Raw genomic sequence first — 13,101 nt, forward strand, 5'->3', positions numbered from 1 at the left:
CAAGATGGTGGAAAATGGAAGTTAAAGTGAACACATTAAAAATGTTAATAGCATAAATATTTAAGAGTTGTAATGTAATATTGTTCCATGGTCTACCAGGATGCAGTTGCATTGAAATGTTTATACAATCAACACATGCATGGGCATTACAGAGAGCCAGTGTTTGGGCACACACATAGCCACAGGGAGGATGAGCATTTCGTATACTGTATCTGCAAACACCATCACCAACCGTAATAATGGCCAGCTGCAAACCCAACACAATCCCATGGCCAAAGTGCTCTGGCAGCTGTGGTTGGCCAGAAGCTCCCAGTCCCCTGTGAATTAGAATTGGAATTGTACCAAGATACAGTGAAAAATTTGCCTTGCATAGAGATCATTTCATTACACAGTACAATGAGGTAGAACAAGATCAAACAGTAACAATGCAGAATAAAGTGTAGAAAGCTACAGAGAAATAAAGCATGAAAGTCACAGCATAAAAGCTACATGATTGACAATGTGGTACATTGTAAAGTCAGGTAAAATTTAGTGAGGTACAGATATCTATATCCTACTGCTTGGAGCGCTGGAATCAGTAGAAACTTCAAATGGGCTCTGGAGCCCGAGTCGACTTTGAGTCTCTCCGTAGTCCCATCCCGAAAGGACTCCTCCTTCTCCATCACCTGCCGTAAGTTCAACAAACTTTGACTTGACTCTGTAGTAATGTAGATAGAGAACTGGGTTGAGAAATGGCTGATGGTGTTCAATCTGGAAAAGTGTGAAGTGATTTACTTTGGAAGATCAATTTTGAAGGCAGAATACAGAGTTAACGGCAGGATTCTTGGCAGTGGGTAGGAGCAGCGAGATCTTGGGATCCGCATCCATAGATCCCTTGAAGTTGCTGCACAAGGAAGGTTATTAAGATGGTGTATGCAGTGTTGGCCTTCGTTAATTGGGGGATTGAATTCAAGAGCTGTGAGGTAATATTGCAGCTCTATAAAACCCTGGTTAGACCACACCTGAAATACTGCATCCAGTTCTGGTCACAGTATTATAGGAAAGATGTGCAAGCTTTAGAGGGAGTGCAGAAGAGAATTTTCAGGATGCCGTCTGGATTAAAGAACATGTTTTATGAGGACAGGTTGAGTGAGCTAGGGCTTTTCTTTCTGGAGTGAAGGATTATGAGAGGTGACCTGATAGAAGCATACAAGATGATAACCGGCATAGATCAAGTGATAGCCAGAGGCTTTTTCTTTCCGGGGCAGAAATACGAATATTTTAAGGGTGATAAGAGAAAAGTATAGGGGGGACGTTAGAGGTATGTTTTTCACACAGAGATTGGTGCGTATGTGGAACATGCTGTCGGGGTGGTGGTAGAGATAGATGCGTCAGGTATATTTAAGATATTCTTGGAAAGAAACATAGATGATAGAAAAATGGAGGGCTCTGTGGGAGGAAAGAGTCAGAGTAATCTTGGAGTAGGTTAAGAGGCTGGCACATAATTGTGGGCCGAAGGGCCTTACTGTGCTCTACTGTTCTATGTTCATCCTTCCAATGGAGCCTAGCTATGGGTTGGAGTGAAGGGAGTGGGAGGAAGAGGACGAGAAAGGCGAGGAGGATCGAGGTAAGGGAGTCAATGAGTGATCCTTCTGGGATATACTGTAAGGATACAGTGATTCACCCTTCCTTTTACCAAGGCAGCCTGCTCTCCAGATACAGGGCAGAGAAAATGAAGCAGTCAAGGCTACAAGCAGCAAGAGCTGGGGAAGCATCTGGGTACTTTTGTTGCACAAACACATCTCAAAAACCAGCCTCCTCTCCATAGAATCTGTCCATACTTCTTGCAGCCTCAGTAAAGCAGCCAACATAATCAAAGACCCCACTTACCCCAGACTTTCTCTCTTCTCCCCTTTCCCATTGGCAGAAGATACAAAAGCCTGAAAGCACGTACTACCAGGCCCAAGGACAACTTCTATCCCACTGTTATCAGACTATTGAACAGTCCCTTAGCACAATAATATGGGCTCAGACTTCACAATCTCCCTTGTTATGGCCTTGCACTTTATTGTCTGCCTGCACTGTGCTTTGTCCGTAGCTGTTGTACTTTATTCCCCCCCCCCGTTCTACCTCAATGCACTGTGTAATGATCTGATCTGTGTGAACAGTATGTAAGACAAGCTTTTCATTGTACATGTGACAAAAATAAAGCAATTCCAGAAATAACTGTCACAAAAGTGCCAGGTCATAGCTATTTTCAACAATAGAGCGTCCAACCACCTATCCTTGATATTTGGTTACATTGCCATCAGTAAGTCTCAGCACGTTGGATAACAACATTGACCAGAAACTCCACTGGGCCAGCCTCATGAATATCAAAGACATCAGACGCAGTGAGTGACTCAGCTCCTGATACCTGAAAGCCTTTCCACCATCTACAAGAGACAAGTCAAGAGTGCAATGGAATAAATTCCACTGAATGGTATTCATTCAAACAGCTCTCAAGTAGCCTAATACCATCCAACACATGATTTGACACCCCACCATCGCTGTAAATATTCACTTCCCCTAGCAACAGCATGTGACATCCACAAAACACTCCCCAAGGCTTCTTTGACAAATGATCTGCAAAAAAAAATCAAATGCCTTTCATCATTGACTGCGGACAGAGATGCTTCCCCTTCAAGGGATGAACCCCTACTCTTTGCGAGAAGCCACAATGAGTTCAGTCACACCTTGCTAACTTCAGCTCAGAAACTTGAAACTACGCCATTGGCTATTGTTATAAACTGGACACAGCTGGCACCAGTTGGCACTGAATTTTTCAGGTGTGGCTCTCATGAGGCAACATTGCTTAAATTGCCCTTTGCAGTACCAGAGAGAGTTCCTGAGTGATCTGACATTTCCAAAATGCCCTGTAAGCTCCCCTCTTGGCTTATGGTGTGGTTGGTGGGTTTGAGAAGTCTGATTCACTACCCCAAGCGAGGCTCACACACAATACTGGGTGGAATGATAATAGGCAGGGTTTTACAGTCAGCAACAGCTTGAAATCCAAGTTTTGAGAGCTGATCCCTTCTCCTGTTGTAAAGCAAGAAATGCAATCTAATCTTCTGTAATACAACCAGTGGTATTAACGTGGGAATATTATCCTTTAAGCCTGTGTGCCTCATACTATGCAACTTATTTTTCTCAGGTCTTCAAAAGCCAGGGATTAAGTCCATTCTACTTCCAAGGCATTGTGCCACCTTATAACCTTAGCATGTGATGAGACCTTGCTATGCCTGGGGTGGAGCAGGCAATGGGGCAATGGCACTTTGGATTCTTCTGTTGGCTGCAGCCCAGTTAGTGTGCTTAGTGGGCATCTGGGGTAAACAGTAGTAAACTGTGGCATGAGCTGTTGTAGAGTAAAGTACCACACCCTGTTCAAAGATCTCCTGTCCTCTTCTTACCTGCAGGGTGGGGCATGGGCAGAACATGGTTCTGCAAGATTTATTTTATCTTTATTTTACCCGTGCCCCACCTGGTTTTCAAGTGTCATTTAGATAAAAAAAGAATCAGTCCAACGTTACGATTTCCTCCTTCCTCCCTCACCCAGTGCAATGCTGTGATGAGGCCAGGGCACTCCCATTATATATTGGGCTTTGCAAACAGTAAAGAAAACAACTGCAATTTGCACACTGATGCTGTGTAAGATTAATGCTGTGCAAATTAATTCAGCATTTGAGAAACTGTGCAGGCAAGTTCACAAGTTGAGCAAGCGAAGGAGTGATCGGTGTGCCTCTCTTCATCCCACCCTTCTTCATCATTTCCTGTCATCATTCCTCAGTAAACATTGCCCTTTGCTCTCTGCTCAACACCCCGATTGGTAACATGAGCAATTTAAGTTCCTTATCTCAATTGCAGTTTGAGTGAAGGAAATGGGACCATATTTCAAAAGTAGCATTCAATGCAAGTGTATACAATCAGAACGTACCACAGAGGACAGATTTCAGGCCATGCACTGTCTGGGTTTGCAACTTCAAATCCAGCTTGGAGGTTAAAGGGGTAGGACAGCAACCTTTCCCTCAATGTTAGCAAAACCTATTCACTTCTGGTCATCTCATTATAGGAAGGATCGAGAAGCTGTAGAGAGGGTGCAGAAGAGATTTACTAGGGGGCTGCCTGGAATGGAGAGCATATCCTATGAGGATAGGTTGAGCAAGCTACGATTCAGCCAGTTCCATCATGGGTACATCAAGCAGGGTGTACAGGAGACTGAAGACCCACACCTCAAAGTTCAACAACAGCTTCTTCCAGCTTGAAACACCAAAAAATCCTTGGATTATACTTCTTTCTCCCTCACTCAACTTGCACTAGTGTCATTCTGCTTATTTTGTTGTGTGTTTTATGTACAATTTATGTTAATTTTAGCTTATGTCAATTTATGTTTATCATGTACTGTGTTTCTATTGCTAAGGACTAGACTTTCATGGTATTTATACCCTTGGTGTATGTACCAATGATACTAAACTTGAAATTGAACTTAAAACCCCTGCATTGCAAAGCGTTGTTTCAGAAGAAAGGATGGAGGTGAACACCCACCACCCTCCATTTTAGCTTACGAGAAAGAAGGTGCCAGTATCTATCCATCATTCCCAATACTGGTATGGTTTGCCTAAGAAAGCTTCCTTGCTTGACAGCATTGAGATGCAACTGTGCGTCATAGAGTCATAGAGCACTACGGCACGAGTTACCTCTCAGATTCCCCTTGAGTATTTCACCTTTCATCTTTAAACCATGACCTCTAGCCCTAGTCTCACCCAACCTGAAGGGAAAAAGCCTGCTTGTATTTATCCTATCTATACCTCTCATAATTTTGTATACCTCTATCAAATCTCCCGCTCAATAAAGTCAATGTACTAAACTCTGGAGACAGGCCAAATGGTTTTAATAACCCAATTTTGCACTTCAAGCCAATTATCTGGTCATTTTATTTTATTTATTAGATATTTATTTAGAAATACAGCATGGAACAGACCCTATTGGCCCAACAAGCCGCAACACCCAGCAACCCCCCCTATTTAACAGCAGCTCAACTGCTGGACAAGTAGTTGGTTGAGGTTGACCACGGACGATGTGTCTCAACTGTCTATGTGATATGTAAGCCAGGGCAGTACGATATGAAGAGCAAGCTGTTGCCCATGTAGCAGGCTTCCCCTCTCAGGAAAATTTACAATGACCAATTACGCTACGAACCAGGAGGACTGTTGGAAGAAACCAGAGCACTCAGAGAAACTCATGCACTCATGGGAAGGAGGTTCAAACTTTCTTACAGAGGACGCTGGAACTGAAATCTAAACTCTGACGCCTTGAGCTGTAACCACTACGCTACTGTGGTGTACATAACGATGTTTGTATGATCCTGCTGTGCACAAATTGACTGCTGCCATTCCCCGCACTACCACAGAGGTGCCAGTTCAGAACTATTTGTTGGATGGAAAAGACTTTGGGAATGCTGCCATACCAATGCAGGTGTTTGCCTGCCTTCCATTTACTGGTGAGGTTGTCCATATTCAAAAACCAAGTCAGGCAAAGATGTATCAACAGCAGACAGAGTTGGCCAATCAAAACAACGCGCATTTCTCTAAACTATTTAATCCCGTACCAAGGACCTGTAGACACAAATGTATTATTTTCCTTCCCTGATGGAGGACAGCTGAAAGATGGCTCACTTGACTGTCCAGTGATGTCACAGGACTTGGCATCCTGTTTAATGGTACATTTGCCAAAGTGACCTTGCGCTCAGAATGGAGGTGCAAGTGGACAACATGGTCCTCCCTGCTGTGCTCAAATTCTTGCCCGGTGATAGCTGCCTCCCTCCCTCTGTAGCCTCCTCCATCCTTGGAACCCTTTGCATTCCTGCAATCAGTCCATTGGATCATACGTGCTCACCAGAATAGGAGGACTGCCAACCTTACCCCATCTGGACTGGGTGTGACTCCAGATCCACTCACTTATGACAGTCTGAGGAACTCAAGGTGGCCAAAGAATGTTGGCGTTACCAGTGATATCTACATCCCCTGAGAAATCTGATCACCAGTGCCCCATGTATGATGAGTGTATGTGTATGCCTGTTATGTATATGTGTCTCTGTATGTGTGTGTGTGTGTGTGTGTGTGTGTGTGTGTGTGTGAGAAGGAATGTGAGTGGGTGTGGGTGTGTGTGTGTGTGTGTGTGTGTGGCTGTGTCCTCTGGTCCTAGACTCTCCCACCATAGAAAACATCCTCTCACATCCATTCTATCATGGCCTTTCATCATTCAATAGGTTTCAATGAGGTCACCCCTCGTTCTTCTGAATTCCATTGAATACAGGCCCACAGCCATCAAATGATCTTTATACGACAACCATTCAATCCCGCAATCATTTTCATGAATCTCCTTTGACCCTCTCCAGTTTCAGCACATTACATCTATGATAAAGAGCCACAGATTCACCAAATTCCTCTCTTATCCCTGTTCTAAATGGACATCAATCTATTCTGAGGCTGTGGCCTCTGGCCTTAGACTCTCCCAACATAGAAAACATCCTCTCTACATCCATTCTATCAAGGCCTTTCATCATTTGATAGGTTTCAATGAGGTCACCCCTCGTTCTTCTGAATTCCAGTGAATACAGGCCCAGAGCCATCAAACGCTCCTCATATCAGGTGGGGATTCTGGGCGGAGCAGACAAGCCTGCCACCAAAGGTGCTACCCCTCCTTGGACACCCCATTGGGGGATGACACTGAGGTAGGTGGGATGACACAGTGATGCAGTGGTCGAGCTTCTGCCTCACAGTTCCAGCAATCGGGTTCAATCCTCCCACAACTAGATGCTGTTTGTGTGGAGTTCTCTCTGACACCTATAATTTCTCTGGTGATGACAGATGTTGCCTTCCTGAGACGTCACCTCTTGTTGATGAACTCGATGTTGGGAAGAGCTGCACTTGTGATGGAATTGGCTGAGCTTGCCACTTTCTGCAGCCTCTTGGGATACTGTGCCTTGGAGTTCCCATGCCAGGATGTGATGCAACCAGTCACAATGCTCTCCACTGTGCAGCAGTAGAAGTTTTTCAGCATCTTCAGTGACATGCTTTAACTTCCAAGGAAGTGGAGATGCTGGTGTGCCTTCTTCATGCTTGCATCTGTCTTCAGGACACTGGAGAGATCCTCTGAGACGTCCACACCCAGGCTCACCCTTCCCACCACTGATCCCTCAGTGAGGACTGATTCACCTGACTTCCCATTCCTGGTGTGCACTAGAGGCACCACGTTGTGGGTGAGATATTAAACCATATTCACAAGGTGGATATAAGAGATCCAACGGTGTCGAGTTTATGTCCGTTTCTGTGACTCGTCTTCAAATGGTATGCGTCAACCAGGGACCTGTGCCCATGTAATTTGAAGCAGGCTTGGTAAGAGGCTTTATCTGCCAGTAAACTCAATGCAATGTGAGCCAACATATGAAGTAACCAACACACACAGAATCCTGGTGGAACTCAGCAGGCCAGGCAGCATCTATAGGAAGAAGTACAGTCGACTTTTCAGGCCGAGACCCTTCGTCAGGAACCTCTTCCTATAGATGCTGCCTGGCCTGCTGCTTTCAATGTGTGTTGCTTGAATTTCCAGCATCTGCAGATTTCCTTGTGTTTGCGATATGAAGTAACCAATGACTTAAATCAAGTCCTCTCTGCTTCATCTCCTGATGATTTGATTTTAACACATAACGATGAAGACAAACAGGGGGCTTACAAACATGCACACGGTCATACGAGCTGGAAGCAAGACGCCATAGAGCCCCTCAATCCTGCTCTGGCATTCAATCAGATCACGGCTGATCGAATTGTAATCCATTTTCCTGCCTGCCTCAGAAACCTTTTACAACACAGACAAAATGCTGGAGGAACTCAGCAGTGACAATAAGAAATTTGCCCCATTGGAAGTATAAAGGCTATTTTCTGAGTGACAAACAGTTCCCACAGGGTGCCTGCATCAGTGAGCTGCAGGTGCACTGTAGCAGTGTGAAATGGGAAGGCTATGTTCCCTTGCCACCCAGCTGTGCAATGTGTGGGCATTGTTCCAGCAAGTAGGTACCTGGATCTGGTGGGTTGAGTTATGAGGAAAATTTGGATAGGCTGGGCTTGTATCTGCTGGAGTTTCAAAGAGTGAAAGGGACCTGACTGAAACCCGTAAGATCCTGAGGGGTTTCAACAGGGTGGATGTACAGAGGATGTCTCCTCTTGTGGGAGAATCTAAAACTAGGGGTCAGTGTTTCAAAACAAGGAGTCACCCATGAGATGAAGTGATTTTCTTCTGTCTCAGCGGGCCGAGACAGGGCAACACTGCTCTTTCAGAGAGGAATGCAGCAAAGTCAACATTGTTCATTTTCATAAAACCAACATGATAACTAGGACTTCATATGATGGCAACTTCTACATCAGCCTTGCAAACTTGCAGGACCACACCTTTTGTGAGACAAACATTTATCTTAAAATAAACATTACTATGAACTTCACTGTTAATTAGTCTACCAGGACCTCACATGTTGATTATTGCCATTTGCATGCTGGGAAGAGTGGAGCTGTTATCCTTGTTCCTCGTCACAAAAACTGCTGCACCCCCGTCACCAACTCTATCCTTGCCCCAGCAATCTGTCTAAGACAGAACTGGACTGTTGGGTGTCCGGGCATTGATTTTGGTCCCAAGCTGAGATTTGGAACTCTCCTCTGTACTATCTCCAGTCCCTGCTCCCACAACTGCAACATCATTGACTCCGTCCTGCCCTGTACACTTCCGGCTGAAACTCTCGCTTGCATCTTCATTTCCTTTATCCTTCACTAGTCGGGCACTCTCATCTGCCTTCATTGAAAACTTGGGAGCCATCCGAAGTTTTCCTGCCCTTAACCTATCTTGCACCTGTTCACCTATCGCTAAGGCTCAATGTTACAGTCAAGTTCCAGCACAATGTTGACATTCCCTATGTTTGTAACCCCCTCCAGCCCTACGACTCTCGGAATTCTGAGCACTCCTTCCATTCTGGGCCTTGGCTAAATATTCCACCAGTGCTGACCGAATACTAAATTGTAGAATTCCTTCCTTGAACTATGGAATTCCTTCCAGAAACCTCTCCACTTCTCCCTCTGCCTCCACCTTGCTTTGTCTTCCTTCACCCCATTGCTTGAACCCTAACCACGTGAACAAACTTGTAGCCACCTGTGCTGGTCTGAATCAGATTCATATCACTGACATGTACTAGGAAATTTGTTGTTTTCCAGCAGCAGGATACAAGACTCCTCACGAATTAGAGCCACTGGCGGGCCTTATTCATTAATGTACCTGGCCCAGGATAGATCTTCCAGCATGGCACAGTATCAGCAACTTATCTGATGAACCTTGCTATAAAGCACCACAGTACATTATATGCATTATATGCAGTATACAGAATAAGGTAGACAATCTTGTAGTGTAGTTAGAGGTTGGCAGGTATGATGTTGTTGAGTGGTGGCTGAAAGAAGATCATAGTTGGGAGCTTAACATCCAAAGATATACTTTATATCAAAAAGGCAGGTAGGGAGGCAGAGGGGGCAGGATGGTTCTTGGTAAAAAATAAAATCAAGTCTTTAGAAAGACATGACATACAATTGGAAGATGTAGGATCCTTGTGGGTAGAGCAAGAAACTTTAAGGGTGAAAAAAAAAAAGACCCTGATGGGAATTATATACAAGCCTCCAAACAGTAGCCAAGATGTGGGCTACAAATGACAATGGGAGATAGAAAATGTATGTCAAAAGTGCAATGTTACAATAGTTCTGGGGAAATCAGGCTGGTGCTGGATCCCAAGAGAGAGAGTTTGTCAGATGCCTAGAAGGTGGCTTTTGGAACAGCTTGTGGTTGAACCCACAAGGGGAATGGCAATTCTGGATTAGGTGCTATGTAATGACCCAACTTTGATTAGTGAGCTTAAGGTTGATTAGGAACCTTTAGGAGACAGTGATCATATGATAGAATTCACCCTGCAGTTTGAAAAGGAGAAACTAAAATTGTATGTATCAGTATTACAGTGGAGTAAAGGGAATTACAGAGGCATTAGAGAGAGTAGCTGGCTAAAGTTGATTGGAAGGGAAGGCAGAACAGCAATGGCTGGGGTTTCTGGGGGAATCCAGAAGGTGCAGGAAAGATACATCCCAAGAATGAAGTAGTATTCTAACAGGAGGATGAGGCAACTGTGGCTGACAAGCTTTGAAAAATCAACAGCAGGCAACTAAAAAAGCTATAAAGAGAAAAGATGAAATATGATGGTAAGCTAGCCAATAATATCAAAGGGAATATCAAAAGTTTTTTTTCAGATATACAGTATAAAGGGTAAAAGAAAGACAAGAGTGGATATTGGAATGTCGGCAAATGATGCTGGAGAGGCAGTAATTGGGAACAAAGAAATGGTGGACAAATTGAATAAGTATTTTGCATCAGTCTTCATTGTGGAAGACACTAGCAGAATGCCAGAAATGTTAGTGTCAGGAGGCAGGAGTGAGTGACATTGTTATTACTAAGGAGAAGGTACTTGGGAAACTGAAAAGTTTGAAGGTAGTTAAGTCACCTGGACCAGATGGACTACATTCCAGGTTTCTGAAAGAGGTAGTGGGAAAAATTGTGGAGCATTAATAATGATCTTTCAAGAATCACTCAATTCTGGAAAGGTTCCTGAGGACTGGAAAATTGCAAATGTCGCTCAACTCTTTAAGGAGGGAGGGAGGCAGAGGAAAATAAATAATAGACCAATTAAACTGACTTCAGTAGTTGGAAAGATGTTGCAGTCGATTGTTAAGGATGAAGTTTTAGGGTAAATGATAAAATAGGACGAAGTCAGGATGGTTTCCTTAAGGTAAAATCTTGCCTGACAAATCTGTTGGAATTCTTTGAGGAAATAACAAGCAGGATAGACAAAGGAGAATTGGTGGATATGGTGTAATTGAATTTCCAGAAGGCCTTTGACAGGGTGCTGCACATGAGGCTGCTTAACAAGATAAGAACCCATGGTATTACAAGAAAGGTACCAGCATGAACAGAAGATTGGCTTACTGTATTGTTGCATGAATGAAGTCACTGGAGAAAAGTACTGGTAGATACAAAGCAGCTTCTCTATTCAACAAAACAAGATACAGTATACATCATCCGGAGACACTTTTGGTCGAAAGGCCTCGCTGGCCCGATGTGGTGCTTGACGTTTTATGTGCTAAACATCTAAGGGCAATTCCATATTTACAATGTATGGACAATGCTTTCTTTGAAGCTACACACAAACTTCACAAATGAATTTTAGTCAGCATTGTCTGGTCTGGGATTCATGGCTTTTAGGAACCCATTGTTCAGAGCTGCACTCCAAATTAAATCTATAATACACTTTCAGATGTGAAGAATGGTAGCCAAAGTCAATTGCTGAATGTACATGTTCTAAACCCAGAAATTGCTCTAACAACTGGCAGGAGGCAAAAAGTGAGAAGAAAGGGGTCCTTTTCTGTTTGGCTGCCAGTGACTAGTGGTATGCCACTGGGATCAGTGTTGGATTGCTTCTTTTAACATTATATGTCAATGATTTGAATGATAGAATTGATGGCTTTGTGGCCAAGTTTGCGGATGATATAAAGATAGGTGGAGGGGCAGGTAATGTTGAGGAAGCATGGCACCTGCCCACTCCCCCCTCCTCTTTCCACCACCCCCTCCCACTATCCCCACCGATATATCCCACTCTTTCCAATCGTCACCTGCTACCTCATCAACACACCCCAAACAGGTCCACCTTAAATCCATTCTAAGCTTGGCAGTTTACTCAGCTCATCCAAGGTAAGCTGTGTTGTGAAAGGTTACACCCAATGCTTTGTGCAGACCTAATGGTGCTTTTCAAAGGACACTCTTCAGTTCTCAACCAAAACTTGGTGCAATGAGCTGTCCACTCCCCCAGATCTTATTCCAGTCATTATTCATTTAGGTTGCTTTGTTCTTTACAGTGAAAAGATTTTACTACCCTGAGAACTATTCTAGAGAAACCTGGCTAATTGCCAGTTTAAATTACATGATAATTTTGGCACTCTTGTGTTTTTGAAGGATTTTATTTTCTTCTGTCCCAGTGTAGGCTGGTTATAAATCCACAGGAGAATGCCTTTAGTTGTTTCAACCAATCACCTTTTTTGGCAGTCTATTTCCTTGGCCATTTTAATTAATTCTAGCTGGGGTTCTGTTGGAGTCACAGAACACAGATACAGACCCTTCGGCCCACACAGTCCATGCCGATCACATTGTCCACCCATCTAATCCCTATTTCCTGTGTTTGGGCCATATCCCTCTAAGACTCGTCCCGCCTTGTGCCTATCCAAGTGCTTCTTCGATGATATGACTGTACCTGCCTCAACCACTTCCTCTGGCAGCTCATTCCATATTCTCACCGCCCTCTGTGTACAAAAGCTGCCCTTTAGGTCCTTTTTGAATCTTTCCACTCTCACCCTAAACCTATGCTCCTTAGTTTTGGACTCCCCTAACCTGGGTTTAAGACAGTTAGGAGCTTGTACACTCTCCCAGTGACCGCGTGAGTTTTGTCCAGTTTTCTCCCACATTCCAAAGACATACGGGTTTGGAAGTAAGTTGTGGGCATCTTATGTTGGCAGTGGTAGCATGGCGATGCGGGCTGCCCCCAGCACATCCTCGGACTGTGTTAGCTGTTAACACAAACCACACATTTCACAGTATTTGTCGATGTTTCAATGTTCACGTGACAAATAAACCTAATATTTTTAAAATTCTTATCGACGCCTCTTATAATTTTAAACATTTCTATAAGGTTGCCAAACATTTTCCTATGTTCCAAGGAATAAAGGTCTAGCCTATTCAACCTCTCCTAAGAACTCAGGCCCTCTAGTTCTAGAAACATCCTCATAAGTGGTATGGTAATGCATGGCAGAAGGGGCTGCCTTTTGGACAAGATACTCCTTTGGTACTTCATATTAGTGTGAGCTTGAACAAGCTATTCGACTGGTGGCTACCAGCACAGATGAGCTCGAGCCTGTTCCCAATACTTCACCAAGTACAGCACTTAAATATCCTTCTTAAATT

The sequence above is a fragment of the Hypanus sabinus genome, chromosome X1 (assembly GCF_030144855.1).
Source record: "Hypanus sabinus isolate sHypSab1 chromosome X1, sHypSab1.hap1, whole genome shotgun sequence".
NCBI lineage: Eukaryota > Metazoa > Chordata > Chondrichthyes > Myliobatiformes > Dasyatidae > Hypanus > Hypanus sabinus.